Source organism: Chiloscyllium plagiosum, unplaced genomic scaffold (assembly GCF_037043375.1).
Source record: "Chiloscyllium plagiosum isolate Xiang-an unplaced genomic scaffold, Cpla_swu_hap1 HiC_scaffold_36, whole genome shotgun sequence".
Taxonomy (NCBI): domain Eukaryota; kingdom Metazoa; phylum Chordata; class Chondrichthyes; order Orectolobiformes; family Hemiscylliidae; genus Chiloscyllium; species Chiloscyllium plagiosum.
The window spans coordinates 56,842,132-56,866,353 of NW_028270174.1; the positions used below are offsets into that span (position 1 = coordinate 56,842,132).

The window sequence follows — 24,222 nt, forward strand, 5'->3', positions numbered from 1 at the left end:
TTGCCTTTGTGGTTCCTCAATTCCACCGACACAGACTCCACATCATCCAACCCTATGTCATTCAGTGCCATGGATTTAATTTTGTTCTTAACTAACAAGGCAACCCCGCCCCCTCTGCCCACCTCCCTGTCTTTTCGATAAGTTGTAAATCCTTGGATATTTAACTGCCAGTCCTGAACCCCTGCAACCACGTCTCTGTGATGCCTACCACATCATAATCATTCACGGTGATCTGTGCCGTTAGTTCATTTACTTTGTTACGAATGCTGCAAGCATTCAGGTAAAGTGCCTTAATGCTAACTTTCTTATCATGAGAGATATTGCAAGTCATAGATGTCCTAAGTTATCCCTCCTTTTTGCTGTATTCCTAGTCTGCCTCAAGCTTAAATCCACCTGCACACACGCTATCCTGCTGCTTATCTTTCCATTTATCTCCATACTCCCTGTCGCTTTCACTTTCCCTACCATCCTAACTCATAAATTTAAAGTCCTACTGACCACCCTATTTAACCTCTTCACTAGAACATTGGTACCAGATCGGTTCAGGTGGAGACCATTCCAATGGTACAGATTATGACGGATGATGTGCTGACCATATGGAAAAATCATGAGGATAGATAAGTCTCCTCAGCCAGAAAGGATATAACTAAGATTGTTATGGGAAACGAGGGAAGGGATGACTGTGTTTCAGCGAAAATCTTTGCATCCTCACTGTCCGCTGGAGTCATCCCAGATGATTGGAGAGTGGCAAACATTATTCCCTTATTCAAGAAAGGCAATCAAGATAATCCTAGGAATCATCGATGAGTCAGTCTTACATCAGTTGTGGGCAAATTATTGGAGAGGATTCAGAGAGACAGGATTTATGATTATTTGGAAAAGCATAGATTGATTAGAGATAGTCGGCATGGCTTTGTGAGTGGCAGGTTATGCCTCACAAACCTTACAGAATTATTTGAGGTTGTGACAAACACATTGGTGATGACAGAGCAGTGGATGTGGTGTATATGGATTTTAGCAATGTGTTTGATAAGGTTCCCCATGGTAGGCTTAATCAGAAAGTAATGAGGCATGGGATACAGGGCTATCCTGATATAATTCAATGTTGAGACATTTGTGTCAGAGACTTCAAGGGGGAAGTGAGAGAGAAAGATTTTTTTAAAAAGCAGAAAGGAACTGGTGAGCCGAGGAGCTCCAATTAGTTTCTCACCCTGCCAACATCATATTGAGTGAGCTTGGACGAAGACTAGTCGAGCAAAGGCCTGACACAGTTACACGGACAGAATCATAGCTTACAATGTCCTAGACATCATCGTCACTATCCCTGTATGTCCTGTCCCACCGGCAGGACATGGATGTAATTGAAATGCTGGAACATGCAGGGTTATGGACTAAGGTCTGCAGAATGGGATCATTGTGATTTATTTGACATTTCTCCAGAATATTAAACTCCAGTCTAATTTGAAAATTTATTAACATCATCAGACTTGAACTCCAAATATCAGAAAAAAAAATTAGAGACTTACAGCGCAGGTCAAGGTCACTTGGCCCACCCTGTATATGTTGCTTGTAATATAACTACCAAGTCATTACAATGTTCTGTACTCACCGATGAGAGCAACTATTTCAGACTGTGTACTCTGCCCTCTATGTTGTTATAATCTATTTTTCCAATGTATTTCTTTGATAGCTGCTCACCTTGTTTCCTGGTTTCTTTCCCAGCCCTAAATCCATTCCCTGTGGCCTTGAGGGACTACCATTTCTGCTATTTAATCTCTCCTGCCTTCCCCCGTGTGACAGACTGTCTTTTTGTCCTTGCCTCACCCCCACCTTGCTCACATCCTGTTACATTTCTGATGGTTCCCAAGCCTCTGTGACTTCACTGCGCCCCCTGGGTCAGTGGCACGAATTTTGAATTCTCTTCCTCCAGAAATAATTGGAAATCTTTCTTGCTGCAGTTTCCCCCAGATTTTATTTTGAAAAGCAGAGCATTTGTGTCAGAGTCAAGTATTTGTGTGCCTTCATCCACAATTCTGAGCATTTGGGTGTAATCTGTGAGCTGCCCACAGATGTGCAGTTTCACTGGATTGACCATGTTAATATGGCCTGTAGTGTGCAGGTTCGGCTAGCCATGATAAATGTGGGGTTATGGGGGCAGGGTGGGAGAGCAGGTTATTGCAGACTCGAAGGGCCAAATAGCCTCCTTCTGCACCTACGGGATTCTGTGATTCTAACTAGTTGTGATTGTCGTCACGTTTTCCTCATGCCATGGTCATTCAGCTCAGGTACATATGCTGCTTTGGTGTTTCTGTGGGTGCTCGCTCACTCCTTTCCTTCTGTTTTATAACAATTTCACACTGTATTTGAGGGGGAGAATGAATTTGTAAATACAAATACTCCAACCGAAACCCGGGCAGGTCAGGACCTGTTTCTGCTGCTGATGTCGCTCACAGGGAACAGGAAAATAAAGCTTCGGTCATACATCTTACAAGGACACAGAGGTTACAATCAGCAGGAATGGCTAAACAGCTTAAACCTCTTTTCTCAAGAGGAAGCTGAGACACAACCTGGTACAAGCAGGAAGCTTTATGTCGGGTTTTTAGAGAGTTCAGGTTGAAATAATTGGGTTGGAAGTATGTTTCATTGCCCCAGGACATCAAAGGTGCTATCTAAATGTGCATATTTATTTCTGTCTCTCTGTTAACAATCAGATGGACAGGTCAATGTCTGAGTGTTTTCCCAAACCCCTGATTGAAGCTGCCTCCTCCCACAAACTCAGGTGCCTCACCAATCACTGGGTCATGGAGAAACTCTGCTGTTACAATGAGAACTGTCTTTGCTGTCACCGCTCCTCATGCTTCCGCCTAATCCCCACTGCCCTTGATGAAATCACAGCTGCCTCTAGTCCACCCACATGGGCATGTTGAAGAGCCTGACAGGAGATTGGATTGAAACCGAGAGGTCAATAGCCAGAATGAAAGAGGAAGAAGGAAATAAATGGGGATTTTGAATACCAGGGGATACAGACTCCAGGATTAGTTCTTGTGGGCATTCCTGCAGTAACACGAGACAGCATTCCATTATGAGAATTAAATCCGGGTGGCAGGAGAGGGAGCCACTGAAAATGAGCAGGTTTAGTTCAAACACAGGAGGTTTGTTCAGTCAGTAACAGTGTGTTAGACATGGATGTGAAGTGAACAGTGAGGGGAAATGTTACCACAAGCTGCAGATGGACAACTTTCATTGCAACAGGAGGAGACCATTCAGCCCTTCTACCCTGCTCTGCCATTCAATAGATCGTGGCTGATTTGTGGCCTAACTTGCAATTTTCAAAACTCTCCAAACTCATCAATAAACTTCTCTGCAACAGACAAGATCAATATTCAAAAACTTAAACATCTGAAAATGTGGGAAATCAGGAACAAAAACAGAAATTGCTGGAAAAAGTCAGCAGATCTGGCAGCATCAGTGGAGAGTGAACCTTTGGATCCAGTGACCGGTCAGGTGACCAGCTGCAGCTGACCATTCTGCCTTTTCTGTAACACTCTCTGGAACAGGTTCTGGTGCGAGGGGAATGAGACGGTCAATAATTGAGAAAATAGGAGGACGTGCTCAATGAGAATAAAACACACTTTTGTCTTTCACTTTTAATTCAACTATTATTGTTCAATATTATTATTATTATTCAACTACTGCAAAAATTATTCATCATCATTTCAGAAATAAGATAATAGGCCAGAAATCAACTCTTCATGTCATTGGGTCTGGGAAACTGTGTTAATTCTAACCTGGTCCAGCTTCCGTGTGAATCCAGACCCTGAATCACGTGGTTGACTCTGAACGATCTCTTGGGCAGTTAGAATGGATGACAAATCCTGCCCCGGCAAGTGATGCCATGATCCCATGAACAAACAAAACAAATCCAATCTCTGTGGATCGTTGTGAACTCGCCGGTGTTATTGGAAGAGGACGACTGGGAAGGTTTATGGGGTAAAGGGAGAAGATTGGCATTCGGTGAGGTGATCCTTTGGAGAGCTGATGAGCCAATCAGCCTCTTTTTGGACAGTAACAATTCAGTGAATATTTCATTCTGAGCCATCTAAGGAAATATCAGGGCAGGGTTTGGAAAGAGGTCAGATTGAATGAGTGTCTCAGTGAACACAAGTGAGACACAGGTACAGAGGGGTTTTGGGATGGATTAAATTAAATTTTATACATTTGCATAGTCATCAACTTTACAGCAGTTAAAAATGGGAATGATCAAGAGAGTGGAATTAGAGCAGCAAATAAATCTTAAACATTTATGCAGCTAAAGGGAATGCTGGGTAAAGATACCGTAGTTAGTGCTTCTTTTATTCCAGGCACACCAGCCAGGGAGCACATCCTTCCTGTATCTATCCTCTCGAGCTCTTGAAGATTTTTGTTCATTTGAAGTGTTTCATGTTTAGATACTCCAGAGAAGACAGCTTCAAGCTCCTCAATCTTTCCTGCCAGGGAAATACTGCTGTTAGAATTCAATTCACTGGTGCATGTTACTGGCTGCTTCATGGACTGGAGCTGACAATTGAGACTGAAAGCTTACTGTATAAAATATCTTCAATGGTATTGCCAGACGTGAGTGGCTTTAGGGAAATGACCTTGACTTACAGGCATTGAGTGTCAGAGCACTTCCTGTTGTGGGGCATCCTGTTTAAATTCAATCTATTGATAACTATTAGAACTGCCTTGCACTGGCTCCGTCAAAGTGGTCAGAGCATTATGGCTGTCATCGAAGCTGGTAACAAACTTCCCATGGGTTAAAAATCGTAAATGATAAGAGTAGGTACGAGGTCTGATGGCACTGTTGGAGTATTGATGTTGTTGTTAATCACATTCACTCGGCAGGAGTTGACTGAATTTATATTGTCTCTTTCTGAATCTCAGGATGGCTCTCTGGGCAATAAGTCTCCAATAAACAGCAATGTGACAATGCACAGGGATCATCTGTTTTGATTTAAATTGGAGTCCAGCCTTGGTCAACAGCCAGTGTGGAGTTTGCACATTCCCCTATGATTGTGTGGGCCCCCTCCAGGTGCTCTGGTTTCCTCCCACAGTTCAAATATTTGTGGGTTAGGTGGGTCATTTGTGCGAAATTGTCCACAGTGTCCAGGATTGTGCAGATTCGGTGGATCAGCCATGGGAAATGCAGTGTTACAGGGATGGAGTGCTCCAGATGGGATGCTCTTTGGAAGGTTGGTGGGGTTTGATGGGCCAATTCTCTCATGCCACACTGTTGGGATTCTATTCTATGATTGAGGATAAAGCAGGGTGTCCTTGGAGAAGGAGCATGTGGTATGTATCAATGCTCTCGATACCTTTAGATAGAGGTGGGCATCGCAGGGGATAGAGTGCTTTATCTCCACTGCTGCCCCCTCACCCCTAACTCTACTTTGATTTGGTCCCTTCCCACTCTGTCATTTGTAATGGTTTGCTTTGCCCGTAATGGACTTTGTTTGTAAATATTCAATTGGTTACACGGGTGATTTACTGCTAGTGATTATATATTAACAAAACCCAAAATGGCGTAATGATGAACGTGGGAAGGTTGCTCAGCTGTTTGAGATAACACTTCTGGATAGGAGAAATGGGGGGAAAAAGTACACTTCACAGGTCACAGAAGGAGAACTGAAAAGCAGTTAAACCAAACCAAAGGTTCAGACAGGGAGGGAATATTTCCCTGGAGTTTGAGTAACTGGAAAGTGATGGTGTCCGGGAATAGACAGGATTTTGTTTGACAGGGCGTTTGAATTTTTAAAAAACTGTTATATTCAGATAGTTTCATTTCTTTTCTTTTAGTTTTATTTATTGTGGAATAAATAGCTACAATACTTTAAAACCAAATTCACAAACATTGTGTTAAAGACAAATGTTAAATAAAATCCATCAAACCATCCTTCACTGAAAACTGATGTAGAGGTGCAATCTCCTGGAGAATCCCTGCCCACTTCTTCCTACCCGGGCTCCATGGCGATATACATACCTGGGAGATAGCAGCAGGAGGAGACCATTCGGCCTTTCAATCCTGCTCCACCATTCAAGGGGTAACAGCTGACCATCCAGCTCAGTCTCCTGTTCCTGCTGTGTTCCAATCCCCTTTCATGACTTTACCTCAAAGAACTATATCTAAGTCCTGCTTTGGTTTCACTGCCTTTTGTTCCAGTGGCGTTGTTGTGTTACTGTGTGGGTGTAGGCAGGGGTAATGTGATGGTGCTGCCTCCTGGAGGATGCACTTAGCGTCCCTCTTCATCCTGCAGTAACATCAACTGGATTTCAGCAACTAGAGATCGAAACCGTTTCCAGGATATGGGCATCACTGGCTCAGCCAGCATTTATTCCCCATCTCTCGTTACCCTTGAGAAGATGGTAGTGAGCTGCTGTCTTGTACCATTCACAGTCCATTTGGCGCAGATAAACCGACAATGCCGTGAGGAGAGTGTTGCAGGATTTTGGCCGAGTGATTCTCTATCTTTGGTTCTTCAAATGCTGGTTAACTTTATCACAATCTGCACATGATTTTGAGATGTCAGTCTGCAAATCTTCACCATCTGGCAACCTGTATAAAGGAATATGTACAGATTAGAAATTCAGAACAGACAATTCTCGTTTCTCTGGAATATCTTTTTCCCCTTTCTTCCCCCAAAACTGTAACCCTGCAGCCCACCTACACTCTCCCACCATTCTGACTCTGCTACCCCCTAATGTACATCCTCCCCATTCTCACGGGAGTGCCTGATAAACAGATCCATGCCACCACTTCCCGTTCCTGGTTCGACTCTGCACCCTTTCTGGGTTCACTTCCTTTCCCTTCAGTTGCTGCAAGTCAATAATGTAACAGCAGAATGAGACAAAAGGAAACAGACAGGGAGGTGGCAGATCCTGGACAGAAGAGGAACCTTCAGTCTGGGAGAATGGGTCAGATCCTTCCTTGTTTCCCATTAGTCAATTCCCAGTGTTATGACAAGTTGCGAATGGAACTTGGTCCCATCTGGGCATAGTGACACTTTGACCCCCCCCAACAGATCAATACTACAAGCAGATGCGTCCCTTCTCCAGCCAATCACAGTGTGAAATGCTTTCCGCTAGTTACCCCAAAGAACATGCTCCAAAACCCTCCCACATTCTGTACATGTACAGTGCTGGGTTTCCCCACACACGTGTGGTTCCTGCCTCAGGGATTGTGGGAGTTGTAGTCCCCATGAAGCCCCTGGAGACCTGTCCCTGGAAAATGAAAGAAAGTGTGGGCTGGAGGGTATTGTGTATAGGATATCTATTCAGACACACAGGACATGTGGGCTGTCACTGGGATTTACTGAGACATCCGCTTAGACACCCCGATTTCTGATGTAAGGAATATACATTCAGCCAATTTCAGGGTGGGGAGGTTAATAATGGTCAGCAGATTTTAAGCAGAGGTTGCTCAGTGGCTAGCACTGCTGCCTCACAGCGTCAGGGACCAAGGTTTGATTCCAGCGTTAGGCAACTGTGTGGAGTTTACACATTCTCCCCATGTCTGCATGGTTTTGTTCGGTGCTCCAGTTTCCTCCCACAGTCCAAAGATGTGCAGGTTAGGTGGCTTGGTTATGCCAAATTGCCCACAGGGTGCATGCATGAGCCAGTTAGGTAATTGGCAACAGGAAACGCAGGGTTACAGGGAATGGGAGGGTCTGAATGGGATGCTCATTTTAGGGTTGGTGCGGAATCGATGGATGAATACCCTGTTTTTGCACTAGAGAGACTTTATTCTATTCTCATGAAGAAGAATGTATCTATCTCAATGTGTTCTGAATCTGTGGAATTTCCTACTCAAAATGCAGTGGATGCCAGGACAATGAGCAAATTTAATGAAGAGATACAGATGTTTAATTTGCAATGAGTTGAAGGGTGAGAGACAGCAGGTGGGAAAATCCAGCTGAGACCGAGGTGAGCTGAGTCATCATGGTATTAAATGGTGGATCTGGTTCGAAGGGCTGCATTGCCTCTCCTGCGCCCAGTGCTTATCTTCTTACGGTAATAACTGGAAAGCTGAATCCAAAAATCACCAATTTCACCAAAGGAGATTTCTGGAAAATGCAGGATAGTCAGGTGGATTAGCGTCCCAAACTTAGATAGTGAGGAAGCGTGCAGGAGATAATGATTTTGCTTTTTTAAACTGAGGGGAGACAGTGATTTATGGTTTTAGAATGTGTAGGACATTCACAGTGTCCAGAATACTCTGTTGTGAATATCTATCTTATAGATGTGGGTGGCACAGTGGTTAGCACTGCTGCCTCACAGCGCCAGAGACCCGGGTTCAATTCCCGACTCAGGCGACTGACTGGAGTTTGCACGTTCTCCCCGTGTCTGCGTGGGTTTGCTCCGGTTTCCTCCCACAGTCCAAAGATGTGCACGTCAGGTGAATTGGCCATGCTAAATTGCCCGTATTGTTAGGTAAAGGGGTAAATGTACGGGAATGGGTGGGTTACGCTTCGGCGGGCCAGTGTGGACTTGTTGGGCCGAAGGGCCTGTTTCCACACTGTAAATAATCTAATCTAATCTAAATTTCATTACAAAGCCAAGATCTCTGACAATGAAGCCCAAAACACCCAGGAAACATTGCCTCCCATCCAATCTGATAAAAAGACTTGTGATAAGTCTGGTTGAATTTAGAACACAGATGGAAAGCGGGAAGATTAAATCCAATCCCAACATACTGTGCTTAAACAAAGGAGACTACAATAGGATGAGGCAGGAGTTGGCTAATACAGACTGGAAGCAAAGACTTTACTGTGGGACAGTTGACAGACAGTGGAGAAATATCAAAGCAATTTTTCAAATTTCTCAGCAAAAGTATACATCAGTGAAAAGGAAGGACTGTAGGAAAAGGAGCAAAATGCCATGGGTGGCTAAGGAAATAAAGTAGTCTATCAAATTGAAATAGAAGGCATACAAATTGGCAAAGACCAAGGAGAAATTCGGAGATTGGAAAAACTTCAAAGATCAACAGAAAGCATGATGGAATTGGGGATAAAACGTGATGAGTAGCTATCCCCAGGAACAGAATAGCAGTTTACCCTGCTAGAGGGAAACCTATTGTTTGGGGAACATATGGCCTCTGTAATTGTTGAAGCACTTAACTGTTACCATAGGGACAATCCTGATCAAGTTAAAAATCACAGCACACCCCAAAAGCTTGTATTGCCAAATAAATCTGTTGGACTATAACCTGGTGATGTGTGGTTTTTAACTTTGTCCACCCCGCTCCAACACCGGCTCTTCCACATCAGAATCCCGATAGAAAGCCCCCCTGAAACTGAAAAGTCTATCAGATACTTGAGGGATCCACGGGGGCGTGGGGGGAGGAGTGTGTGGTTTAACCACAAAGTGCTGAACTGAACTAGACTTTTGAACTGCCGTTGCCATGGAGATAATATTGAGAGACAGTCTGTATTCAAAGTCACAAAGCACAAAAGGTAGAAGAATGGGAGCATACACCAGACAGGCAGGGAGTTACCTGATGCTGCCTGAAGGCGTTTTGCATGTACACTATCCAGGTAACTGCCATGTCTCATCAATAAAGATTCAAAGAAGACCTCTCAGAGTTCTGTGCCTAGTTATGCCTCTCCAGCAGGGTTGAAGAATATGATTACACAGCAGTCAGTCTTCACAGTGGAGGATACGAAGAACATGCCAGTAATTGATAAGGAAACTGAGGAAGGTGAGGACCAAGAAACAATCATTATCACGAAAGTGTTAGAGCTGGGCAAGTTAATGGAACTAAATGTACACAAGTCTCATTGCCGTGATGGAATACGTCCCAGGATACCAACAGACTTAGTGGGAGAAATCGCAAATATACTTAGAGTTGTCGAATCCTACAGCAGAGACAGGCGCTTTGGCCCAAACTGGCCCATGCTGATCAGAATGCCCATCCACACTAACCCCATTTCCCTGCACTTGGTCCATCTGCTTCTGACCCTTTGCTATCCATGTATTTGTCCAAATGCCTTTTACATGTTGTTAATGTACGCACCTCAACCACTTTCACTGGCAGCTCATTCCATACACATACCACCCTCTGTGTAAAACAGTTGCCCCTCAGCTTCCCTTTTATTCTTTCTCCTCTAATCATAAACTGATGCCCTCCAGTCCTTAGTTCCCTTAGAAAAAGACTGAGTGCATTCACCTTACCCATGCCTCTGTAAAATAGTCCCCCTCGGTTTCCTTTGCTCTAAACAAAAAGGTCCTCGCTTGTCCAACCTCTCCCTGTAACTCAGACCCCTGAGACCTGGCATTATCCTTGTAAATTCCTTCTGTACCTTTTCCAGTTTAATAAGTCAAACCTACACTGCACTCATCACATTTCCAGTGTTTCCCCACGGTGCTGGAACCGACGTGACAACACCAATGGATTACAATCCATGATCGATAATTCACTCCATTACAACAATCCCATTTTCATAGCTTTTTCCACGATGCACGAATCCTTTTGTCTTTCTGGTTTCATGGTAAATTGCCTCATACAAAACCAATCTGGGGCTTAACTGTTCCTGGGAAATGTGCCATGATTTTTTAGACTTTCAAAAACCAATGAAATCTCTCCCCACAGTCCCCACGCTAACATGGACTTCGCTGTCTCAGTACATTTTTCCAGACACACTGACATTTGAAATATTCGTCCACGGACAGAATGGCCTTTTCATCTGGATGGAAAGGTGTGCAATGATATTGAGATAGGCACGGATCCAGTAACATGTGGTTCAATTTGAATTTCTCAACTACAAATCCCCCCTTTCAGTACTCTACAACAAAGAAAACAGAAAGTGCTGGAGCTCCTCAGCAGGCCTGGCAGCATCGGAAATGGTGACAGATGCAGGAAACATTGTAGCCTTGAAGAAGTGTTTAGATGATCACACCTCTGCTATTCCCTCCCCACCCCTTTCAGCATTCCACAGAGACCATACCCTCTGTGACTTCCACGTTCGATCCACAGTCCCCACCAACCCATCCTCCACCCCAGGTACCTTCGCTTGCCACTGCAAGAGGTTGAAAACCTGTGCCCACACCTTCCCCTCACTCCATCCAAGGTACCACAGGATCCTCCCACATCCAGCATAGATTTCCCTGCCCACCCAAACACCTCACCTATTGTGTCCTTTGCTTTCAGGACGCCAAATTGTGAAATATTTCAGGGAACATTTCTGGGACACATGCACCAACGAGCCCCACCGCCCTGTGGCTGACCACTTCAGCTACCCCCCACCCCCCCCGCTGCCAAAGACATGCAAGTCCTCCACCCCCAAATCCGAGCCACCCGACACCTGGAGGAAGAACACCTTGGGAACTTTCAACCACACGGCATCAAGGTTTCCTCATCTCCCCTCCCCCAACTTATCTCAGATTCAACCCTCCAACTCGGCACAACCCTCTTAAACAGTCCCATCTGTCCACTTCCTTTCCAATTGTCCATTCCACTCTCTCACCACTACCCTCCATCCACAACCACCTATTGCCTCCCTAGCTCCCTTCCCCTAACCCCAAACACCCCTCCCTATTTATCTCTCAGCCGTATTCCACCACCCACATTTATGATGAAGTGCTAACATGCCCAATACGTCAATTGCCCTGCTCCTTGGATGCTGCCTGACCTGTTGCGCTTTTCCTGCGCCACACTTTAACACAAGCTGGAAGAACAACACCTCATCTCCCACTCGGGGACCCTGCAACCTTCTGGCTTCAACATCAAATTCAATAACTTTAGGTCCTGAATTCTCTCACGTCCTAGTGTCTTTGCCCCCTACCCCACATACCAGGCCTTGTTATTACATAGCCTTCCATTACACATTACCTATCGTTAGCCACTAACAGTCCCTATAAACAGCTATTCACCCTCCACCAGTCAGATCGTTATCCACTCCTTTGTCCAACTGATCTTATCTCTCTCTTTGGACTCTATCACCATCTATCATTTACTCCTTAACCCCTACCTTCTGCATAAAAACCAACATTTCTTTCTCAGTAACATCAGTTCCTGAGGAAGCGTCGCTGGATCGAAAATGCGAACCGATTTCTCTTCACAGATGCTGCCAGATCAGCTGAGCTTTTCTAGTACCTTCTGGTTGTTGTGTGTGATTTACAGCATCCGCAGTTCTTTTGGTTCTAATTTACTCAGAGTATCTTTCAGTCTGCTAGACCTGAATTAGTGTTTATCAACCTTCCCAGTCCACACTAACTCCATCTCTCTCCCAGTATCTGCTGTCTCTCCCACTCCTTCACATTCAGTCCCCCCTCACAGTGACACTGCGCCTGCAAAGCTGATGGTCATGTGTTGGCCTGCTGGACCCACCCCTCATTCACTCCCATTGGCTGGAGGACCACGCCAACTCTCCTATTGGTCCGAAGCTGTGTCAATCAGCCAGGCCCCATTGTGACCTGAGTGGTGGGATCCTCCCAGGTGCATCAAAGGCTGAGGGGTGACCTCAGAGGTTTATAAAATCATGTGGGGCATGGGTAGGATAAATAGACAAGGTCGTTTCCCTGGGGTGGGGGAGTCCAGAATGAGAGGGCATAGATTTAAGATGAGAGGGGAAGAATTTAAAATGGATTTGAGGGGCATTTCTTTTCCCACTGAGGTTGGTGCGTGTATGGAATCTTCTGTTAGGAAGTGAAGGATGTTGGTACAATTATACCATTTGGCATCTGGATGGATATATGAATAGGAAGGGTGTAGAGTGATATGTGCCAAGTGTTGGCAAATGGGTCTAGATTAGGTTGGGATATCTGGTCAGCATGGACCAGTTGAACCAAAGGGATTATTTTCATGCTGTACATCTCTACGGCTCTGCCCTGTGATGAGCTTCATCATTCACAGTGAATTGGTCAGTATCACAGAGCACAGGGGCTGGGGGTTATTCAGCCCATTGGGGCTGTACTCTCTCCCTCTGGAGATGGTACCAGTCTATCCCAACTCACCTCCCATTTGTACATAGCCCCCCAAATCCTTACTTAAAAAAAGTTAAATTTCAAATTTGTTTTGACAATAACTACTGAATCTGCATCCAACTGTCTTTCAAACTGTTCCAGATGCTTAGAATTTAGTGAGTAAAATAATCTTCACATTTTTCCTCTGCGTTATTTGCCAGTTACCTGAAAATATTTACTAAAAATTGTGATGTTAAAAATTTCTCACTCTGTCTCTCTGTAAATGAAATACCCTGGAAACAAATCAACTACTGGTCGAAATCATTGCTTAACCTTCTCAGCTCCAAGGAGAATTGTCTGACCTTCTGCTAACTCTCCATAAAAGAGAAACCTACCTTAATTTTAATTTATTAAAGTCATAGAGAAGTACAGCACAGAAACAGACCTTTCAGTCCAACTTGTCCATGCCGACCAGATATGCTAAATTAATCTCGTCCCATATGCCAGCACTTGGCCCATAGCCTTCTAAAACTTTTCCAATCACATATCCAATGAGATGCCTTTTAAATGTTGTAACTGTACCAGCCTCCACACTTTCTCTGGCAGCTCATTCCATACACATACCACGTTCAGCTTGAAACTTTGCACCTAATAATCCTTTTCAATCTTTTCCCTCACACCTGTGTTTTCTAGTTTTGGACTCACCGAAATAGGAATAAGACCCTGGCTGTTTATCCTATCCATGCCCCTAACGATTTTATCAACCTCTATGGTCACCTCTCAGCATCCGATTCTCCAGTGAAAACAGCCTCAGTCTATTCAGCCTCTCCCTATAGCTCAATCCTCAACCCTGGCAACATCTTAGCATCTTTTCTGAATCCTTTCAAGATTCACAATATCATTCCAATAGCAGGGAGACCAGGACTGAAAGCAGAATTCCAGAAGTGGCTGAATGAATGTCCTGTACAGCCGCAAAATATCGTCACAACTCCTGTACTCAATGAACAGACCAATAAAGGCAAGTACACCAAACACTTTATCCACTACCCTGCCTATCTACGATTCCACTTTCAAGGAACTATGAAACTGCACTCCAAGGTGTCTTTGTTCAACAACACTCCCCAGGACATTCCCATTAAGTGCATAAGTCCCACCCTAATTTGCTTTTCCAAAATGCAGAACCTCACATATATCTAAATTAAACTTCATCTGCCACTCCTCAGCCCATTTGATCGGAGTCTCATTGTACTCTCAGGTAACTTTGCTGTCCATTGCACCTCCAATTTTGGTCTCTATTGTAAACCTACTCATCATAGCTCCTATATTCACATAGAAATCATTTACATAAATGGCAAAAAGCAGTGGTCACAGCACCCAGCCTGACAGCACATTGCTCATCACAGGCTTCCAGTCCAAAAAGCACCCTTCACTCTGACACTGACTGCTCAGCAGGGTTAGAGCTCATGGCATACAGGGAGAACTAACCATTTGGGTACAGAACTGGCTCAAAGGCAGAAGACAGAGGGTGGTGATGGAGGGTTGCTTTTCAGACTTGAGTAGTGTGACTAGTGGAGTGTTACAATGATCACTGCTGGATCCACGACCTTTCATTTATATCATGACTTGGATGTGAACATAGGAGGTATAGTTAGTGAGATGACACCAAAACTGGAGATGTAGTGGACAGTGAAAATGATTACCTCAGAGTAAAATGGGATCTTGATCAGATGGGTGAATGGGCTGAGGAGTGGCATTTTGGGAAAGCAAATCTTAGCAGGACTTATACACTTAATGGTAAGGTTCTGAGGAGTGATACTGAACAACGAGACCTTGGAGTGCAGGTAGATAGGATAGTGAAGGCGGCATTTGGTATGCTTTCCTTTATCGGACAAAGTATTGAGTACAGGAGTTATGAGATCATGTTGCAACTGTATAGGACATTGGGTAGGCCACTTTTGGAACGCTGCGTACAAATCTGGTCTCCCTCCTATTGGAAGGATGTTGTGAAACTTGAAAGGGTTCAGAAAAGATTTACAAGAACGTTGCCAGGGTTGGAGGATTTGAGCTAGGCTGGGGGTTGAATAGAGGTTGAATAGACTGGGGCTGTTTTCCCTGCAGCGTCGGAGGCTGAGAGGTGATCTTATCTATGTATATAAAAACATGAGGTGTATGGATAAGATAAATAGACAAAGTCTTTTCCCTGGCGTGGAGGATACCAGCACTAGAGGGCATAGGTTTACGGTATGAGGGGAAAGACTTTAAAGAAACGTGAGAGGCAAAGTTTTCATACAGAGGGTGGTACGTGTATGGAATGAGCTGCCAGAGGAAGTGGTGGAGGCCATTACGATTGCAACATTTAAAAGGCATCTTCATGTGTATATGAATAGGAAGGATATGGGCCGGGTGCTGACAGGTGGGACTAGATTGCATTGGGATATCTGATCAGCATATACTGGTTGGACCGACGGGTCTCTGTTTCTGTGCTGTCCATCTATGACTCTTTGACCTTCCAGCAAATTCCGTATCCAAACAGCTAGTTCCGCTAGAATTCTATGGCGTTGAACCTGCTAACCAGTGTGTTATGTGAAACCTTGTGTCTTTCTCAAGTCCAAGTTAATGATTTCAATGCACAAAGCCATGCTGACTCTCCCTAATCATTTCTTGCTTTTCCAATGACATGTAAATCCTGTTCCTGAGAATCCCTTCCAACAACTTCTCTGCCACTGACTTCAGGCTCACCGGTCTATAGTTCCCTGGCTTTTCCTTACCACCTTTCTCAAATAATGGCACCAGTCTTCCAGCACCTCACCTGTGGCGATCGATGATACAAATATCGCAGTGAGGGGCCCAGCAAAAGCTTCCCTAATTACCCACAAAGTTCTGGGATACACCTGATCAGATTCCAGGGATCTATCCACCTTTATGCATTTTAACACATCCAGTACCTCCTCCTCTGTAATATTTACACTTGCCAAGTTATCACTATTTATTTCTCCAACTTCTCTAACTTCCATATCCCCTTTCAGTAAAAACTGACATGAAATACTTACAGAATCTCTCCCACCTCCTGCTGTTCCATAGACAGTCTTGCTGATCTTGGAGGGTCGCTATTCTCTGCCTAGTTATTCTTTTGTCTTCAGTGTATTTGTAGAATCTCTTTGGATTCTCCTTAAACCTATTTCCCAAAGCTATCTCATGTCCCCTTTTTTGCCTCCTGCTTTCCCGCGAGTATACTCCTACTGCACTTATTGTCCTCTAGGGATTCACAAAAACACAGTGGTCTGTACCTGCCATATCCTTTCTTCATTTTCTTGACCAGAGCCTCAATTTCGCAGCATTCTCGACGCCTCCCAGCCTTGGCCTTAACAGGAACATACTGTCTGTGTACTCTCATTGTCGCAGGCCTATGGAGGCAATGGCAGATGAGGACAGAGAAACAATCATTTATCAGTAAAGAGGTAGTGTTGGGAAAGCTAACAACTCATCCTTATCTCTATAATTCCTCTCTAGCCTCAGAACTATCGCTATCTCTGCATCAAAAACATCTCAATCTCTGCAACATCCACCAATCTCTAATCTCCTCCAGTCTCAGTACCCTATCTTTAATCATGTCCACCCTCACAAATCTCTGTGATGTGCCTTTCTTTAATTCCAGCCTTCAGGATAACCCATTTTTATTTCAGATTCCTGAATCCAGAGCTCCACAATGTCCTGCTTAACCTCTGTCACATTTTCCTCCAAAAAACATTAATCAATCACGTATCATCTATTCTAATATCACCTTCTCTGACCTGGTTTCTATTGTGGCTTGAAATATTCCTATATTACGCGTCTGTGGTCTACATGACAGAAAATGGTTTTGTGGTCCATTGGGTTTATGCTGTAAAGAAATCTCCCAGCTAACTATTTTAATCTCATTTTCCAGTACAGAGCCCATAGACCTGTCAGCCTTGGCCTTGCAAGTGTGTTCCTAAATAGATTTTAAATGCCATCGGGATTTCTGTCTCTCACTCTCTTCCAGACAGTGAGGTTTAGTGCAACTGTTGCATAATGCTATCACCCACAGGGTTCAGAGCAGCTGGGTCTGTGCGAACCATAGATCGTGACCACATTGTGAAGAATGGCAGTGTCCCTGAGAGGGGGCACAGGAGATTAACCAGGATGGTTCAAGGAATGGCGGATTTTAGTTGCAGAATTTGTGGGGCGTTTTTAACATTAATTACTCATGTGACATGTGTGTTGCTAATACACATCAAGAAAACCATCCACAATTACTGGACTCTCCTTTTCAACCTCTCCCCTTGCCTGCGCTGTGGTAATATTCGGGTTAACCACTACCAGATATCTCTCTCTAATGAGAGAGCAGTCATATGGTCGGGTAGGACAATGCTGACTTGATCTTTCACAGTGATGCCACTGTGCCTCGGGGTGGGGAGAGGGAATACTGAAGGTGGTGGATGGGAAACCACTCAGGTACAGTGCTTTATCCTGGAGGATGCTCACTTTCTTTAATATTGTTGGGGGCGGGGTGCACTGATGCAGGCAAGTGGAGAATGTTCCACCACAACCCTGATGTGTACCTTATAGAGAGCAAACAGATATTGGGGAATCAGCAGTTTGGAAAAACTGAGATTGTTCTCCTTGTAGCAAAGGAAATTTGGGGAGCTGTGACAAAGCGGTTTTCAAAAGCTACACGTTATAATACTAAACCTTACACCCATCAGTTCATTATACAAAAATTACAGGACACATGTTGAAGATTTGGGAAGATCTATTAAGAAGATGGTTTGATTCAAAGGAGAACTTTTATTCAGCAAATGGTATTGATCTGGAACACAATACTCTCACACAATATGAATATCCAGGTCCTGATGAATGGAGTAATTCTGTCAGAGTGTGGCGTTACAATGACTGAGATTACCATCTGAATATCTGCCTGTAATACAAGTTTAAAAAATCCGTCACTGTCAGTTCAAGTTTGAAACTCATACAATCCCCTCCTGGCCTAGGATGACTGTACACATTACCCCTGGTGGAGGTTAGCAGGCACAACAAGGGCAAATCTATGTGGGTTTCTATGAGTTTCCACCTTGGACTTCATGTGACTGAACATGGGACAGAATGTCCCAAGATTCATGAGATATGGAGAGCAGGATTTGCTTCCCTTTCTTTCCTTCTGTTCTGCTGCTGTGCCTCCTCAATAAGACATGGGGTGTGAAAGGCTCATGCAGCTTGATGGGCAAGATGTCTCCATTCTGACCAATGGGCAGCAAGCTCCTCCCAGTCATGAAACAGAGTATCCCTGAAATATAGCAACTGCGCATGCTTCCCACTGCTCAGTGCTCACAGTACATGTTTCGAATAATGAGGGGGGAAATCTCCTAGAAAAGGCATAACAGCAAAGTTCCAAAGGGATTATAAACAGTCTACAGAGAGATATTCACAGGAAACATGGGCAACAAGTTGGCAAATAGAGTATAACTTGGAATAAATGTAGAAAGCTGCACCACAAAGGGACTGGGGGAAAATGAGCAGGAAACACAGAAAGCTAGCAGACAGTTACAACATGGAATCAGGAAAGGGAATGGAATGCTGTCCCTTATTTCAAAGAGTTTGCAATATAAGAGTTTGGAGTATATACCTTAGGGCAACTAAACAAATGGCGAGTGAGACCACAACTGGAGTAACGTGAACAGATTTGGTCAATTTAGTTAATGAAATAGAGCAGTTTATTGGAAGCATTTCAGAGAAGATCCATTGGCATGATCCCTGTTTTGAAGGGATTATCCTGTAAGCAAAGGCTGAATAAGTTGGGAATCTACTCACTGGACTTTGGAAGAATGAGAGGTGATCTCTTTGAAACATACAGGATTCTGTCGAGGTTTGACAGGGTAAATATGGAGAGGATGAGTCCCATTACGGGTGAGTCTTGAACCAGATTCTGGGTCAGTCGCGGAATCAAGGGTTCTGCTTCAGATTTGTCAAGTTAAAGGCAAAACCGACAGAGGTTAGGGTTTCAGTAGCAATGGAGCTGGGGTGAGAAGGAGACAAGCAACGTTTTAGAGATTGGAATTCCTGGTGTTTGTGATTGTGTAGATGTCTGATCAGAAGGTCACCTTGGGGTCAGATATGAAAGCAATATTGTGAAGAATGTAATTCTGCCTCAGACACTTCCCAGTGAGAGGGAGGGACACAGCAGTAAGGGAAATGAATTTGGAATAGCAACTGACGGCAATGGGTTTAACAATTACAGTGTTTTATTGGAGTGAATTGCAGCTAATCGAAGCGTGGTAAGCAGTTTGATAACTGAGTAATAGTGGAGGAATGGAGACGGATGATGGGGAGGGAGAGCTGGACATTGTCAGTGTATGTGTGGAACCTAACACAGTGCTTTTGGGCGACGTTACCTCCTGGCAGTATGTAGGTGAGAAACAGGACGGACCAAGGATAGATCCTGGAGGGACACCAAATACAATGAATTCAGAAAGGAAAGGGAGAGTGGAGATGGAGCAGGATTTTCCAATGATGGTGAGGTCAAATATTAGGTTTTAGCAAAATAGGAGAGAAGGATATAACGAGAAAAGACAGACAGACAGTTCATGGAACAATGTCTGTGAATTGCAAGGGGGGGGGGGGGGGAGGGCGGTGACAAGCAGGAGGATGAGACAGAGATTTGGAATGTCCATGATTTAGCTACACTAGGGTAAATGTTCAAGATTACCTCTAATAAGGCTTGACAAAAGACTCTAGGAAATGCAAGTTTAGGACTAAAATGAGGAGCACCCTTGTGAGGCAGTTTGGCTCGGTGGGTTAGTGGAGAGGGAACGAAGAAGCAGAGGCAGCTGATCGGATTGTCTCAATGTTATTCAGAGAAACTCCATGTGCTCCTCACTCTTGTTGTTGGAGGGGAGGATGGAGGATTCAGGATAATGGACATTTATTTATTTCCAAAACAATAAACACAACCTGGGATAGTGATTCTAAAAATAAGTGAACAAACCTGTCATATTTATCATTTATCAAGAATATTAAAATATATAACTGAAGTTCAGGTTTGAATCCCAAATTGGTTGAGGGTGGCTCTGAAGTCAAGAAAAAAATAACTGGAATGAAGAATCTACTGTTTGCCATGGAACCATGGGGGATGTTTTTCTGCCATTGACAATGGCCTTGAGGGAAAGGAACCCGACAGTGGCCCACCAAGTCACTCATTGTATTAATCACTGCACAGTCTCAACAAAGGAATGAAACTGGATGGACCACATTACATCTACCAATGCACTAGCAAATACAACCACACAATCAGCCCTCTTGACCCTGCAACTTCCGCCTCACTGTGGGCCAACAGCAGCAGAACTGTACTCCAGCCCAATCTGAAATCTCATGGCCTGATATCCCCCACTCAACCATTAACATCAAGCCAGGGGAATCAACCCTGGTTCAATGGTGAATGCAGGAGGGCATGCCAGGAGCAGTACCAGGCATACCTAAAAATGAGGTGCCAACCTGGTGCAGCTACCAAACCTGCATGCCAAACAGCACAAGCAACACCAAATAGAACTAAGTGATCCCATAACCAATAGATTAGATCTGAGTTCTGCCACACCTAGTCAATAGTAGTGATGGACAATTAAACAACTCACTGGAGGAAGTATCACAGATATCCCCACCCTTACCGATGGACGGGTCTCTCACATTCATGCAACAGATAAGAGCACAGCATCAGCAGCGAGTTTCAGCCAGCAGTGCCAAGTGGATGAGCCTTCTCCATTGGTCCCTGACATCACAGATATGAATCGATTTGGTTGAAAACTCATTTCAAATCAGATCAAGAAATGGATAAGCAGTGTAAAGGTATGGGCCCTGCCAATAATACTGTTGGCTGTGCTCCAGAACCTGCTGCCCACCAAGGCAAGTACTGCTCCAGCACTGGCACCTACTGACTTTGTGGAACATTGCTCAGGGATGTTCCAACACAAAAACACAGGGCAGATCCAACCCAACCAATTCCCCTCTATCAGTCCACACTCGCTCAGCAGTGAAGTAATGGAAGGTGTCATCAACAGTGCTGTCAAGCACCTGCTCAGCAATAACCTGCTCAGCGATGCCCAGTTTGGGTTCTGCCAGGGTCACTCAGTTCCTGAGCTTGTTACAGACTTGATTCACAAACTGACAAACAGCTGATTGAGGGGAGGATGACAGGCCAGACCCCCTCCAAGACCACTATTTCGACTTCAGTGATATCACGTGACCTCACCACAGTCTCAGCTCATTTGCTGAAACTCTCATTCATTCCTTTTGTTAAATCTAGATTTCATTATCTAAACCCACTCCTGGCCAGCATCCCACATTCACCCTCCCGATAATCTCAAGAATATTGAAAACTCTACTGCCGAAGTGCTCACTTGTACCAAAACTTGCTGATCAATCAAAAGATTTATAAGCAACAACAATTTACTTTCGCACCTTTGAATTAATTCCTGGCTGTAAGCATTCCTATCTCCCTGCACCACACACCTTTTCAATATCTCAATAACTCATTTTAGTTCAGACTCTCAATGATGTGTTTATTTTTGAGTTCAACTGTGTGACTGTTTCTATAAACTCCAAGGGAACATGGTCTGGAATCCCCACTCTAACCCTCTAAGATCTACTTTCTTCCTTTAAGGCATTCTTGAAAAACTGCTTATTTGGCGATGGTTTTGGTCACTGGACACAATATTCTCCATCTGTAGCCTATGTCAAAAGTCCTCAATAATATTTTTGTGAAATTAAAACCATGATGATTTGTACAGATATCTTCTGCTCTTCGATATCGCTGAGTGAATAATCTGTAATGTCCCTTACCCAACCACGTTGTGGGAGAACCTTCACCACACAAACTGCAGCAGTACAAGGAAGTCAAACATCACCCTCTCCACAGGCAATAAGGCTTTGGTATTGATCACTGCTTTCTGTGGAAGGAGAAATACACAGTTGATGTTTCAGGGAGTGCAATATGAATTACAGGGAATGAAAATTGTGCAGAATTTGACTGTCAGAAATTGAAGGAAAATGCACTCGCTTATTGGAAAAAAGAATTCTTGACTGTCAAAGGTATTGTGGAAAAAAAGAACCTGATAATGGAACAGCATATGGTCAGGAGCCGGGCAGCAGTGGACAATTCATTTACATTCGTGAAGAAGGGCTTATGCCCGAAATGTTGATTCTCCTGCTCCTCGGATGCTGCCTGGCCTGCTGTGTTTTTCCAGCTCTACATTTTTCAATTCATTTACAAAACAGCGGTGAAAGTAATAGTAAAATACTATACAGAGCAAAAATACACCCATGAGAGACTGAGGAAGCTAGATAATGAACAAGTGGACATCAGAGAACGCAGAGGTGAACCAGAGCAGAGTTCACTTTTATAATCCCACAGTCAAAGATGTCTAGCACAGAAACAGACTTCTTCGGTCCAACCTATGCCAACCAGATATCCTAACCTAATCTATCTAAATTAAATCCTATCTGCCACTCCTCAGCCCATTGGTCCATCTGATCAATATCCCACTGTACTCTGAGATAACTTTCTTCATTGTCCACAATACCTCCAATTTTGGTGTCACCTGCAAACGTACTAACTATACGGCCTCTGTTCACATCCAAATCATTTAAATGAATGACGAAACAAATCCAGAAAAAACTACATTTCTCTGGGTTTGAATGTGCTCTGTGTAAATCCTGCCCTCTGACTCTTTTTACCAGGGAAGACTGCACATACATCCCTCTGAACTTTGCCCCCTACAAAGCTGGCGGCCGCGCACGTGTCCAGTGAATCATTGCCCCGAATAAAGATGGCGGCGCTCACTCGGGCAGATTACTCAACGAGGCATATTCCCGTTTGCTGCAAAAACGGGACTGTAAGTTTCAAATTTGTATTTTCCGATGCGTACCAAATGATTGTAAAACCTCTCAGACCATACCAACACCATTTCCCTCCCGCTTCCTGCTGTTTATGTCTTTCCTTACCGACAGCCCTCCTCACACACACGCTCCGAACACCTGCGCCCACCGCGAGTATGATCACGTGGTATAGTCTAGTCCCGCCCTCATTCACTGATTGGTCGGAGGACCAACTGCCCCGCCAGGTCCTCCAGCTCCTCCCCTGCCTTTCCATTGGTCCGCCGCTGACATCAATCACTTCTTCGGTCCAACCTGTCGATGCCAACCAGATATCCTAACCTAATCTATCTAAATTAAATCCTATCTGCCACTCCTCAGCCCATTGGCCCATCTGATCAATATCCCACTGTATTCTGAGATACCCTTCTTCATTGTCCACAATACCAACTGTTGGCTGGACCTTGCGCACTGCTTCGTGGCTTTTGTTGCTGTTTCTCAGTTACAAGAGTGAGGGACAAAGTTAAAAATCACACAACCACCTGATGAAGGACCATTCGATAAGATCATGGCTGATCATTTCGTGGACACAGAACCATTTACCCACGTTCTCACCGTATTCCTTAATTAATTATTTCTTTTTTAAAAAAGCTAACTTAGCTTTAAAAACGTTCATTGAACGAGCATCAACTACTTCCCTGGGCAATGCACTCCATCGAGGTCAAGACGTTCCTTCTCAATTCACTCCTAAATTTGCTGCCTCTAACCTTGTGGTTCTGCCCTCTTGTCCTAGCTTCACCTGTCAGTGGAAACATCCTCTCTACTTCTATTTTACTCATTCCATTCATTATTTTATATCTTTCCATTCTTCTGAATTCCAATGAATATAATCCCAATCTACTCAGTCTCTGTTAAGCCAAACCCCTCACCTCCGGAATCAACATAGTTAACCTCCTCTGCACTCCCCTCTAGTGCCAGTACATCCTTGAGCACGTAAGGAGATAAAAACTGCATGCAGTACCCCAGGTGTGGCCTCACCAGCACCCACCACAGCTAGAACATAACCTCTTGTTTTAAACACAATCCCTTCAGTCATGTAGGACAAAATTCCATTTGCCTTCTGAATTGATTGTTATACCTGGTGACCAACCTCCTGCAGAAGGATGTTCATGTGCCTCTGCATAGCAAATCATGTAACTTTTTAAAAATTCAAGTAATAATATTTTTATTATTGTTTCTCCAACCAAAGAGTATGACTTTACATTTGTGAACATAATATTCCACTTGCCAAACCATTGCCCACTCACTCAATGTATCTATGTTCCTCTGCAAAGTTTCCCAGTCCTCCGCACACTTTGTCCTGCTACTCATCTTAGTCTCATATGCAAACTTTGACACCCTACATGT

At 44.1% G+C, this 24,222-nt stretch overlaps 1 long non-coding RNA gene across 2 annotated transcripts; it reads right to left on the reverse strand.

Moving 5' to 3' along the window:
- Positions 1-4,542: 4,542 nt before the first annotated feature.
- On the reverse strand, positions 4,543-22,984 carry LOC148139964 (uncharacterized). 2 transcript variants are annotated; one of them, XR_015753265.1, is made up of 4 exons: positions 22,945-22,984; positions 21,784-21,890; positions 16,224-16,340; positions 4,543-6,592 (listed from the first exon to the last, which is right to left on the reverse strand). It is a non-coding gene; the product is annotated as an uncharacterized LOC148139964 (long non-coding RNA). The 2 variants fall into 2 exon arrangements; XR_015753266.1 differs by lacking the exon at positions 22,945-22,984 and adding an exon at positions 22,053-22,196.
- Between the last annotated feature and the right edge of the window lie 1,238 nt (positions 22,985-24,222).